The sequence below is a fragment of the Oncorhynchus keta genome, chromosome 30 (assembly GCF_023373465.1).
Source record: "Oncorhynchus keta strain PuntledgeMale-10-30-2019 chromosome 30, Oket_V2, whole genome shotgun sequence".
Lineage (NCBI taxonomy): Eukaryota > Metazoa > Chordata > Actinopteri > Salmoniformes > Salmonidae > Oncorhynchus > Oncorhynchus keta.
The window spans coordinates 50,356,681-50,369,589 of NC_068450.1; positions in this window are offsets into that span (position 1 = coordinate 50,356,681).

The following is a 12,909-nucleotide window of genomic DNA, read 5'->3' on the forward strand; positions in this document are numbered from 1 at the left end:
AGCCTAATCTCGGGAGTTGATAGGCTTGAAGTCATAAACAGCGCAATGCTTGAAGCATCATGCTTACGAGCATGCTGCTGCCTACAATCGCTCAGTCAGACTGCGCTATCAAATCATAGACTTAATTATAACAATAACACACAGAAATACGAGCCTTTGGTCATTAATAAGGTCAAATCCGGAAACTATCATTTCGAAAACAAAACATTTTATTTCAGTGAAATACGGAACCGTTCGTTATTTTATCCAACGGGTGGCATCCATCAGTCTAAATAGTCCTGTTACATTGTACAAACTTCAATGTTATGTCATAATTACGTAAAATTCTGGCAAATTAGTTGTGAGCCAGGCGGCCCAAACTGTTGCATATACCCTGACTCTGCGTGCAATGAACGTAAGAGAAGTGACACAATTTCACCTGGTTAATATTGCCTGCTAACCTGGATGTCTTTTAGTTAAATATGCAGGTTTAAAAATATATATATAATATATATGTATTGATTTTAAGAAAGGCATTGGTGTTTATGGTTAGGTACAGTCGTGCAACGATTGTGCTTTTTTCGCAAATGCTCTTTTGTTAAATCATCCCCCTGCGTTGCATCGATTATATGCAACGCAGGACACGCTAGATAAACTAGTAATATCAACCATGTGCAGTTAACCAGTGATTATGATTTATTGATTGTATTTTCTAAGATAAGTTTAATGCGAGCTAGCAACATACCTTGGCTTACTGCGTTCGCGTAACAGGCAGGCGCCTCATGGAGTGCGATGTAATAAGGTGGTTAGAGCGTTGGACTAATTAACTGTAAGGTTGCAAGATTGAATCCTGGAGCTGACAAGGTAAAAATCTGTCGTTCTGCCCCTGAACAAGGCAGTAACCCACCGTTCCTAGGCCGTCATTGAAAATAAGAATGTGTTCTTAACTGACATGCCTCGTTAAATAAAGGTGTTAAAAAATGTTTAAAAATCGGTGGCCAAAAATACCGATTTCCGATTGTTATGAAAACTTGAAATCGACCCTAATTAATCGGCCATTCCCATTAATCGGTCGACCTCTAGTTTGGACTATGTTGAAGACCACTACCTACTGTTCCTATGGCTATTGGCTTGCAGTGCGCGCTATTGGCTTGCTGTATAACCCTCTACTACCAATTTACATGCTACTCTAGACTTTCCTTGGTACTAGTGCCCAGAGGCTAGACTAATTGAGGAGATCTGTGTGTGTCACCATGACTATGGGGACACTGAGGATAGGTGTATCAAGGAGTAGAGATGGCTCTTGCTCTCTTTTTGAGCTGTTTGTGACACGGGTTTCTACAACTCTCATCACATCCACATTAGTCAACTCTCTCATCCTCTGTGAGAGACAGTCATCTGATTTAGAAAGAGGTAAAGAACAGGAAAAGACCAGGGAAGAGAGGAAAAAGGAAAAGACGAAGAGGCATCAATCAATCAAATAGTGCATATGCTTTTTTTTCTGGCCCCTCCCTCCCTCCGGCTGATGCTCTGTGGCCAATTTCCTCTGGTTTGGGGCGTGGAGGTGTCAGGATATTGAATCATGGCAGAAAGGGTGAGAGTGAGAAGCGTGACATTCACGCCATGATTTATGATTTATTTCTACCCACCATGTTATTGCTTATTGTTTCCCCCCCACCCCCCAGTTATGGGTGCAGATGATTCCGAAAAACTCTCTTTCTCTGTTTCTCTTCCTCTTTCTCACTCATTTTCTCTCACTCACTCCCTCTCGCTCTCTTGCGTGCGCACACACACCTCCTTCCTATGAATCTATGGCTCTCTCTTTCTTGCATTTGTGTCTCACTATTCTTCCTCTGTCTTTGTTTTCACTTCCCCCCCCGGTTCTGATTATCATTCTCTTTCATTAAGTGGCCATTTCCTGTGCTAGCACTGTTTAATGAGAGCGTCACGCCAACAAAGTGCTAATTTGTCAAACGTCAAATTCACGGCAGCGTGTCGGAGGACCATTACCCTCTATTCTCTCTCTCTCTCTCTCTCTCTCTCTCTCTCTCACACACTGTCTCTCTCTCTCTCTCTCTGTTCTCCATCCCTCGCTCTCGCACCTCCATCCCTGTCTCCGTCCAGCTCGTGGAGGCAACTGTGTCATTGTGTTTGACAGGTTCTGATTCTCCTGTCAGATTTAATTTGACTATTTATTCCGACACTCCTCAAATCCTACCACTGCTGGACTGGGTTTCTGTGGTGTGTGTGTGTGTGTGTGTGTTTTTTAGTAAACACAGTTAACCAATAGCGATTAACACATGGGAACACAGACACACACTGTGCATATGTATGTTTCTGATTCGTAAGGCTAACTGAGTTTACTAAACTGGCCTCATGGAATGTGTTTTGCTGCCACGATAAGACAAATTACTCGTAACTTCTATGTGTTATTATTATCTGGAATGCACAGATCACATTCGTATGCTGCTCTTGTTGGTATGCCCTCATATACCGTCTTGGGTTGACAGAAAGCGATAGAGCTGTTTTGATCCCTATAAATCACGTAGGGCTTGCCTGGCATTCACACACACACACTCACTCACATACACACCTTCTCTTTCTCAATATCCCTCGCTCTCTCTCTCCATCGCTGTTGATTGATGGTATTTGTGGAGCACCACATACTCTTCCTGGCCAAGAGAATGCACAGCCCTCTCCCTACTGTTTGGCAGATAAGTCTGTTTTGTGCGCTTTGCGACTGCGTACGTGTGTGAGGATGCGGGAGGCGGTGTGTGTGTCTGTCAGGCTTATGCTAATGTTAAGTGCATTTCCCACCAGTTCGCTTCCCACAGAGATGAATTGCAGTTGTACGTGCAAAAAGCATGAACATGAGCATTTACTATTGTCACACCATTACATTCCATAAAAGGGTCTAACGAGACTAGATTGTCCCTCTGTCTGTTGATAACCACTCTTTCTTTGTTGACAGTAGGACCACTTTCACACATTCTGACACCCACCCACTCAGGTTTTACTTGCCACCCATTTGGAAATAGGCCATTTGACTCTGTGTCTGGTTGGTGTACAGTATGACTCTACTACAGAATGATTCTATTGATAATTATGTTGTATTTAAATAAATAAAATGCATGTTTTATTGTCACATACAACGGATAGGTGCAGTGAAGTGTGTTGTTTTACAGGGTCATCCATAGTAGTATGGAACCCCTGGAGCAAATTAAGATGAAGTGCCTTGCTCAAGGGAACATCAACAGATTTTGTTTTTACCTTGTTGGCTTAGGTATTCGAACCAGCGACCTTTCAGTTACTGGCCCAGCGCTCAAACCGCTAAGCTCCCTTATACCACCCTATTGTTTCTATTCCTGTATGATATCAGTCCGGTTGTGCGTCTGTGCTTATATTTTAGCTGGTGGCAGTGTTCGAAGCACAGGAGTTCCAGAGGAGGGCGACAGCGAGCCCAGCGGGCAGCGACGGGGGCTCCACGGGCCACTCTAGCCCCAGCCCTTATCCCGATCCTGAACCCTACGAACACCAGCCATCCTACTTTCAGCCAACCAGAGGAGGAGAGATAGAGGTTAATGCCTCCACCCTCAAAGACAGTACGTACCACAGTAGAGCGTCACTAACAAATTTTAATGTACAGGGCTATGGCATCAACAGTTAAGTAACACCCATGATTTGGTGGTACATGTTGGTGTGGGACAATGCTTGATATGAGCCAGTACACAATTCAAATGGTGAACTGCTTGAGTACCAGCACCTCTTATGGAATATTCACTTTATAAATATGTTGAGTACCGGCACCTAAATATAAAGACTAACTGCAGTCAAATTGTGTACTGGCACATAGAGTATTTCAGTCCGCTTCAACTATTGGTATAGGATGGTAACACTGTTGGGTAGTAACATAGTAATGACATTTAAAAAAAATATTTCTATAGTTTTACGCAGGAGCACAACTTTCACTGGGGATGGGGGGACGCCCCCCCCCCCACACACACACACACACACATATTCTGAAATTGCATTTTTGTCCCCTTCCAGGTGTATCATTGGAATGTGACACAAAACGAGGCAACAGTGTAATTTATCATAGGTACACTTTAACTATGACAGACAAAATGAGGAACAAAAATCCAGAAAATCACATTGTAGGATTTTTTATGAATTTATTTGCAAATTATGGTGGGAAAAAAGTATTTGGTCGAAAACAAAAGTTTATCTCAATACTTTGTTATATACCCTTTGTTGGCAATGACAGAGGTCAAACGTTTTCTGTAAGTCTTCACAAGGTTTTCACACACTGTTGCTGGTAGTTTGGCCCATTCCTCCATGCAGATCTCCTCTAGCGCAGTGATGTTTTGGGGCTGTTGCTGGGCAACACGGACTTTCAACTCCCTCCAAAGATTTTCTATGGGGTTGAGATCTGGAGACTGGCTAGGCCACTCCAGGACCTTACATATATACATATATATATATATATATATATACATACCTTGAAATGCTTCTTACGAAGCCACTCCTTCGTTGCCCGGGCAATGTGTTTGGGATCATTGTCATGCTGAAAGACCCAGCCACGTTTCATCTTCAATGCCCTTGCTGATGGAAGGAGGTTTTCACTCAAAATCTCACGATATATGGCCCCATTCTTTCCTTTACACGGATCAGTCATCCTGGTCCCTTTGCAGAAAAACTGCCCCAAAGCATGATGTTTACACCCCCATGCTTCACAGTAGGTATGGTGTTCTTTGGATGCAACTCAGCATTCTTTGTCCTTCAAACACGACGAGTTGAGTTTTTCCAAAAAGTTATATTTTGGTTTCATCTGACCATATGACATTCTCCCAATCTTCGTCTGGATCATCCAAATGCTCTCTAGCAAACTTCAGATGGGCCTGGACATATACTGGCTTAAGCAGGGGGACACGTCTGGCACAGCAGGATTTGTGTCCCTGGCGGCGTAGTGTGTTACTGATGGTAGGCTTTGTTACTTTGGTCCCAGCTCTCTGCAGGTCATTCACTAGGCCCCCCCCGTGTGGTTCTGGGATTTTTGCTCACCGTTCTTGTGATCATTTTGACCCCACAGGGTCTTGCGTGGAGCCCCAGATCGAGGGAGATTATCAGTGGTCTTCCATTTCCTAATAATTGCTCCCACAGTTGATTTCTTCAAACCAAGCTGCTTACCTATTGCAGTTTCAGTCTTCCCAGCCTGGTGCAGGTCTACAATTTTGTTTCTGGTGTTCTTTGACAGCTCTTTGGTCATGGCCATAGTGGAGTTTGGAGTGTGACTGTTTGAGATTGTGGACAGGTGTCTTTTATACTGATAACAAGTTCAAACAGGTGCCATTAATACAGATAACGAGTGGAGGACAGAGGAGCCTCTTAAAGAAGAAGTTACAGGTCTGTGAGAGCCAGAAATCTTGCTTGTTTGTAGGTGACCAAATACTTATTTTCCACCATAATTTGCAAATAAATTCATTAAAAATCCTACAATGTGATTTTATGAAAAATGTTCCCTCATTTTGTGTGTGTGTGTGTGTGTGTATATAGGACCAACTTTGGTTTTAGAGGTGGGGGGGGACATAATTATTTTATTTATATTTAATAGGCCCTAGCCTATTTGCCGAGGAAACACCACGGCTGTGTCCGAAATTTGTCTTACTTTTACTTACTAAAACTACATAAAACTACATAATCTGCACTAATAAACTACATACTATTGTTTTGTGAAAATGTATGCAGTAAGCAACAAATATCAACATTGTACACTCACACTCTTCCTCCACAGCATACAAGAATTCGTATTAAATGAAAAGACTAAGTGAGTGTAACATTCTGGCATTTATAGCATACCAAATTTCACATATTAGACATTTTGAATACTCCAGCAGCCTACTATTTAGGATGCAGCTATGGGTATCAGACACTTCCCACATCTCATGTTTTGTCAAATGGTGTTTCACTGGCTGTGTGAGAAATATGAGTATCCGACCACAAAGTATGGCTGTTGGGCCAGAAGCTCTCCCTGTATATCCCAGCTTGGGGCCCTCCTAGACAGCTGAGCCCTTCTTAGGAGGCTCTCCAGGGTTAAACAAACACTACGTTTCCCAGGTCTCCCCTCTGCGGTGCTCCTAAGGGCTACCCATGCTCCCCAGGTGGGTTTCACTTTAGCTGCCTGCCAAGGCCAGGCTGAACGCAGGCGCACGCACGCAGGCAGGCAGGCAGTTAAACTCACACGCACTAGATGGGGGAAAAACATTGGGGCTCTGTGTGTGGGTGTGTGTGTGGCGTACGTGCGAGATGGCGCAACAATGTACGTGTGTGGGCACTGTAGTTTGTTAGTATACGTGTGCAGTTTTAGGTGAGTGGTTGCATGACTATGCATACTTGCATGCATGTTCATTTAACAACCTCACATAATTTAGAACTGCTATGTAAAGAGAAGCTCAGCTTTTAATTCACTGCCTGTGAAAGAGGATGTAAGTGCGGCTCTGGCATTCTTTGGGATAAGTCATGTCCTTTAATGTAAACATCTAGGCCAAGGTGTACCATTACAGAAAAAACTTAACCTCCGGCTCTCACACTTTTCCCAAATCCCCTTCTTCCTCCTAATTTTCTTCTTCCCTACTTCCCCTTTCTTTCTCTTCCATTTCTCGCCTCATTTTCTTCTTTCCTCAATGCCCCTTTATTTCTCTTACCCTTCTCCTCATATTCTATTTTTTTTTCTTCTCACCTTTATTTAACCAGGTAGGCCAGTTAAGAAGTTCTCATTTACAACTGCGAACTGGCCAAGATAAAGCAAAGCAGTGCGACAAAATCAAACAGCACAGAGTTACACATAAACAAACGTACAGTCAATAACACAATAGACAAAATCTATGTACAGTGTGTGCAAATGTAGAAGAGTAGGGAGGTAGGCAATAAATAGGCCATAGAGGCAAAATAATTACAATTTAGCATTAACACCGGAGTGATAGATGTGCAGATGATGATGTGCAAGTAGAGACACTGGGGTGCGAAAGAACAAGAGGGCAAGTAATAATATGGGGATGAGGTAGTTGGGTCGGCTATTTACAGATTGGCTGTGTACAGGTACAGTGATCAGTAAGCTGCTCTGACAGCTGATGCTTAAAGTTAGAGAGGGAGATAAGTGTTTCCAGTTTCAGAGATTTTTGTAGTTTGTTCCAGTCATTGGCAGCAGAGAACCGGAAGGAGATGTGGTCAAAGGAAGAATTGGTTTTGGGGGTGACCAGAGACATATACCTGCTGGAGTGCTTCAGGTGGGTGTTGCTATGGTGACCAGTGAGCTGAGATAAAGCAGGGCTTTACCTAATATAGACTTATAGATGACCTGGAGCCAGTGGGTTTGGCGACGAGTATGAAGCGAGGGCCAGCCAACGAGAGCGTACAGCTCGTAGTGAAGGGTAGTATATGGGGCTTTGGTGACAAAACGGATGGCACTGTGATAGACTGCATCCAATTTATTGAGTAGGGTATTGGAGGCTATTTTGTAAATGACATTGCCGAAGTTGAGGATCGGTAGGATGGTCAGTTTTACGAGGGTATGTTTGGCAGCATGAGTGAAGGATGCTTTGTTGCAAAATAGGAAGCCAATTCTAGATTTAACTTTGGATTGGAGATGTTTGATGTGAGTCTGGAAGGAGAGTTTACAGTCTAACCAGACACCTAGGTATTTGTAGTTGTCCACATATTCTAAGTCAGAACCGTCCAGAGTAGTGGTGCTGGACGGGCGGGCAGGTGCAGGCAGCGATCGGTCGAAGAGCAGCATGCATTTGGTTTTACTTGTATTAAAGAGCAGCTGGAGGCCACGGAAGGGAAATTGTATGGCATTAAAGCTCATCTGGAGGGTTGTTAAACACAGTGTCCAAAGAAGGGGCAGAAGTATACAGAATGGTGTCGTCTGCGTCTATCTGAGAAGTAGTTGGTGAACCAGGCGATGCAGTCATTTGAGAAGCCAAGGCTATTGAGTCTGCTGATAAGAATGCGGTGATCGACAGAGTCGAAAGCCTTTGGTCAGGTCGATGAAGACGGCTGCACAGTACTATCTTTTATCGATGGCGGTTATATCGTTTAGATATCGTTATAATATTGTTCTTTCCTCACACCCCTTTCTCTCTCCTACTACTGTCCTCCTTTTCTCTCATCCTACTCCCCCTTTCTTTCAGTCTCTCCTCCTCTCCCACCATCCATCAGATGTTCCATGACCCAGAGCAGAGTGCCAACCCCTCTGACCCCCCCCCATCCTCTTTCTGCCACCCACTACCACACCATTCACCACCTGCCAGTCACTCACCCAACCCCCAGCCAGACCCCCCCCATCTCTCTCACCGCATCCTCCCTAACCCTTGGCTTTTGGATCACAGCTCCTCGTTAACCAACCACAGTGCTCTGGGATGGGGCTCAGCAACTAACTGGATTAATGCTGTAGCCTGTTAGCGTGCCCAGGGTCCAGCCGAGCATGAACACTTTTTTCCAATGCCTCTCATTTCAATTCTTTAAAAAAAAACATTTTAGGGCCCCTTCCTGCCACCCCTCAACCCCTTATAGAGTTAGGACATGGCCCTGTGGAGCTCTACCACATAGGTTGAGATGACAAAAGAAGCTTATTTAATTAGTCTCAGTCTACTAACAAAAGCATGGGTGGATAACTCACTTAAACAGGCTCAGCCTAAACCCGATCATCCAGCCACTGCTATGACTGTCTGACAGGGACCACTCTGTATGTGTGCACAGGGGCCTTTTTTGTTTTGATGATCTTCCTCAGAATGCCCTCCCAGGAATCCCAGTTCCACAATAAATGTTTGTTTTGATCGATAATGTCCATTTTTGTCCAAATAGCTACTTTTGTTAGCACGTTTGGTAAACAAATCAACTCACAAAGCGTGTTCACTAGTTGCAGACGAAATGTAAGTTCCGTTACAGTCCGTAGAAACATGTCAAACGATGTATGGAATCAATCTTTAGGATGTTTTTAACATAAAACCGCAATAATATTCCAACCGGAGAATTCCTATGTCTTCAGAAAAGCAAAGTAACGAGAGCTACCTCTCATGTGAAATGCGCGTGGCCAGCGCGTGACTGCTGGCAGACCTCTGACTCATTCCCCTCTCATTCAGCTCCCCTTCATAGGAGAAGTATCAAACAAGTTTCTAAAGACGGTTGACATCTAGTGGAAGCCTTAGGAAGTGTAACATGACCAATATCCCACTGTATCTTCAATAGGGGCTGAGTTGAAAATTGACCAACCTCAGATTTCCCACATCCTGGTTGGATTTTTTTCTCAAGTTTTTGCCTGCCATATTAGTTATGTTATACTCACAGACATCATTCAAACAGTTTTAGAAACGTCAGAGTGTTTTCTATCCAAATATACTAATAATATGCATATACAGTATGAACAAAAAGTATTTAGTCAGCCACCAATTGTGCAAGTTTTCCCACTTAAAAAGATGAGAGGCCTGTAATTTCCATCATAGGTACACTTCAACTATGACAGACAAAATGAGAAAAAAAATCCAGAAAATCACATTGTAGGATTTTTTCATTAATTTGTTTGCAAATTATGGTGGAACGGAGAGCGATATCACGCAGTCACCTGGAACAGCTGGTGCTCTCAAGCATGCTTCAGTGTTGCTTGCCTCGAAGTGAGCCTTAAAGGCATTTAGCTCGCCTGGTAGGCTCGCGTCACTGGGCAGCTCACGGCTGGGATTATTTTTGTAGTCCGTAATAGTTTTCAAGCCCTTCTACATCCGAGTGTCAGAGCTGGTGTAGTAGGATTCAATCTTAGTCCTGTATTGATGCTTTGCCTGTTTGATGGTCCGTCTGAGGGCATAGCTGGATTTCTTTATAAGCAGCTGGATTAGTGTCTCGGTCCTTGAAAGCTGCAGCTCTACCCTTTAGCTCGGTGTGGATGTTGCCTGTAGTCCATGGCTTCTGGTTGGGAAATGTACGTGCGGTCACTATGGAGACAACACCGTCGATGCACTTATGGATGAAGCCGGTGACTGAGGTGGTATACTCCTCAATGTCATTGGATGAATTCCAGAACATAGTCCAGGCTGTGCTAGGAAAACAGACCTGTAGCATAGCGTTCGTGTCTTCTGACCACTTCCGTATTGAGTGAGTCACTGGTACTTACTGCTTTTAATTTGAGCTTGTAAGCAGGAATCAGGAGGATAGAATTATGGTCCGATTTGCCAAATGGAGTTTATGTATGTGTGTCTGTGTGTGGAGTAAAGGTGGTCTTGAGTTTTTTTCCCCCCGGTGGTTGCACATGCTGGTATAAATGAGGTAAAACCGATTTTTAAGTTTGCCTGCATTAAAGTCCCCGGCTGCTTCTGGGTGAGCATTTTCTTGTTTGCTTATGGCCTTATACAGCTCGTTGAGTGTGGTTTTAGTGCCAGCATCGGTTTGTGGTTGTAAATAGACTTCTACGAATAATATAAATGAGAACTCTGTTGATAGATAGTGTGGTCTACAGCTTATCATGAGGTATTCTTCCTCATGCGAGCAATACCTTGAGACTTTAATATTAGACTAGCAGTTATTGACAAATAGACACACACCCCCGCCCCTCGTCTTACCAGATGTAGCTGCTCTGTCCTGCTGATACATGGAGAAGACGGCCAGCCCTAATTATCCATGTCGTCATTCAGCCAAATCTTGGTGAAACATAAAATATTAGTTTTTAATGTCCCGTTGGTAGAATAGTCTTGATCGTCCAGTTTGTTTTCCAATGATTGCACGTTGGCCAATAATACTGATCATCTGCGAATTCTTACAAGTTACCCCGCCCTCTTCCCCCTTTTCCTCCATCTTCACGCTTATGACGAATTTGGGCCTTGTCTTGACAAAGCAGTATGTCCTTCGCGTCAAACTCGTAAAAAAAAAAAATCTTAGTCCAGTTCGAGGTGAGGTAATCGCTGTTCTGATGTCCAGAAACTATTTTTGGGACATCAGAGACAGTAGTAGCAGCAACATCATGTACAAAATGAGTTACAAACAATGCAAAAAGACGAATAAAATAGCACAGTTTGTTTGGAGCCCATAAAACGGCAGCCCTCCCCTCCAGCATCACTCTCCCTCAAAACTTGAGACATCTGTGGCATTGTTTTGTGTGACAAAATTATTAATTTTAGAGTGGATTTTTATTGCCCTCAGCACAAGGTGCCCCTGTGTAATGATTATGCTGTTTATTCAGCTTCTTGATATGCCACACCTGTCAGGTGAATGGATTATCTTCTCAATGGAGAAATGCTCACTAACAGGGATGTACAAATGTGTTCCCAAAATTTGGGAGAAGTACTTTTTTTGTGCTTAGGAGACATTTCTGAGATGTTTTATTTCAGCTCATGAAACATGGAATCAACACTTTACGTGTTGCGTTTATGTTTTTGTTCAGCGTACATGGTCTTGTTTTATGATCGGTCATGATGTCCTACTTATGTGCCGTAACTAGGGCACAGTTTTTTTTCTGTTCATAGTTTTGTCCTGTGGTGAGTGCATTTTCACTTCAGTTTCTCCTCAATTCACGCACCTTGATTGGAAAGCGAGATAACGGCAGACAACAGTAGTTCCTTCGCTAGCCGCTGTGGTGAGGAAATACTTCTGGCCCCAGTCATAACCCTGGGTGTTGTTTAGTGGTACAATTTGACAGCTGTGTGTGGATGTGCTATAGCAGTGTAGAGGACAGGATTGGAACTTGGTTGTTTTAACATTGTGATTGAGCCACAGCAGAGTCCCAGTTGGATGATAAGACCTGCATCGATCCCTGTACTGCACTGAGCGCGCACACACACACTCTCCTGTCGACGAGAGGGGATGACAGTCCTTATCACTGCGTCCCACAAGCACCCTGGGCAGGAGGGTTCTATTGATCTGACTAGACAAGATCACTCTGGGCCCGCACAGACACGCTCCCACAGAGACGCGTACACTCACATCCAGGACTGCATGCCAAATGGGAATGGTTATTTCATCTGTGGCTTTGCCTTAGTTTAGATGAGCTCAATAACTGTTTTGAAGAGGCTTTTTTTCATTGAATATTCAACATTCCATTACAGATTACAAACAGAATTAGCAGTCCATTAGGATACATACTCCTCAATGGATTATCATTAAACTCAACATTGAGACAGAGAAGACTAAACAATCTACTGCCCTTCTCTTCTGGGCCTTCTGATCTCCCATGAACCTATGCTTTAGGGTCAGAGGTCATAGACGTTTATCTGTGGGGTTGGACCTCTGGCTTTCTCATCCAATGGGTTTTTGAGAAGGAGCCGAGGCGAGAGGACGTGAAGAATATGCAATTGAGATTCTCCCTCGCTCTCCCGAAATACCTCAGGTTTAGGAAGCACATTTTCAATCCCACTTAAGCAAAAAACGTAATCTCCCATTGAAAATTCTACTTAAAAGTGGGAGTTAGGATTTGCCCCTTAAAGTGGGAGCATTGAAGAGAGAGACATTTTACTGATCTGTAGTTAACCTCTACCTTGGTCATGAGAGTTTGTCCTGGTCAAGTCAGGTGAGGATAAACTCTGTGGCCCTAAATTATGTGTAATCAGCCTCTTCATATAACAAAATCATAGGTACCTTTCCCTGGGAGGACTCTGAAGTGCTTTTTGTCTGAGCCGGTATTTGGTAGGACTGGGAATTGCCAGGGACCTCTCGATATGATATTATCATGATACTTAGGCGCCGATACGAAACTGTGCCTTCAGAAAGTATTCATACCCCTTGACTTATTTCACATTTTGTTATGTTATTTCCTGAATTCAAAATGGATTAAAATGTTGTTTTTTTACACACCCATCTACACATTATACCCCATAATGACAAAGTGAAAATGTGTTTTTTGCCAATTTATTGAAAATGAAATACAGAAATAACTGTTACACAAGTATTCAC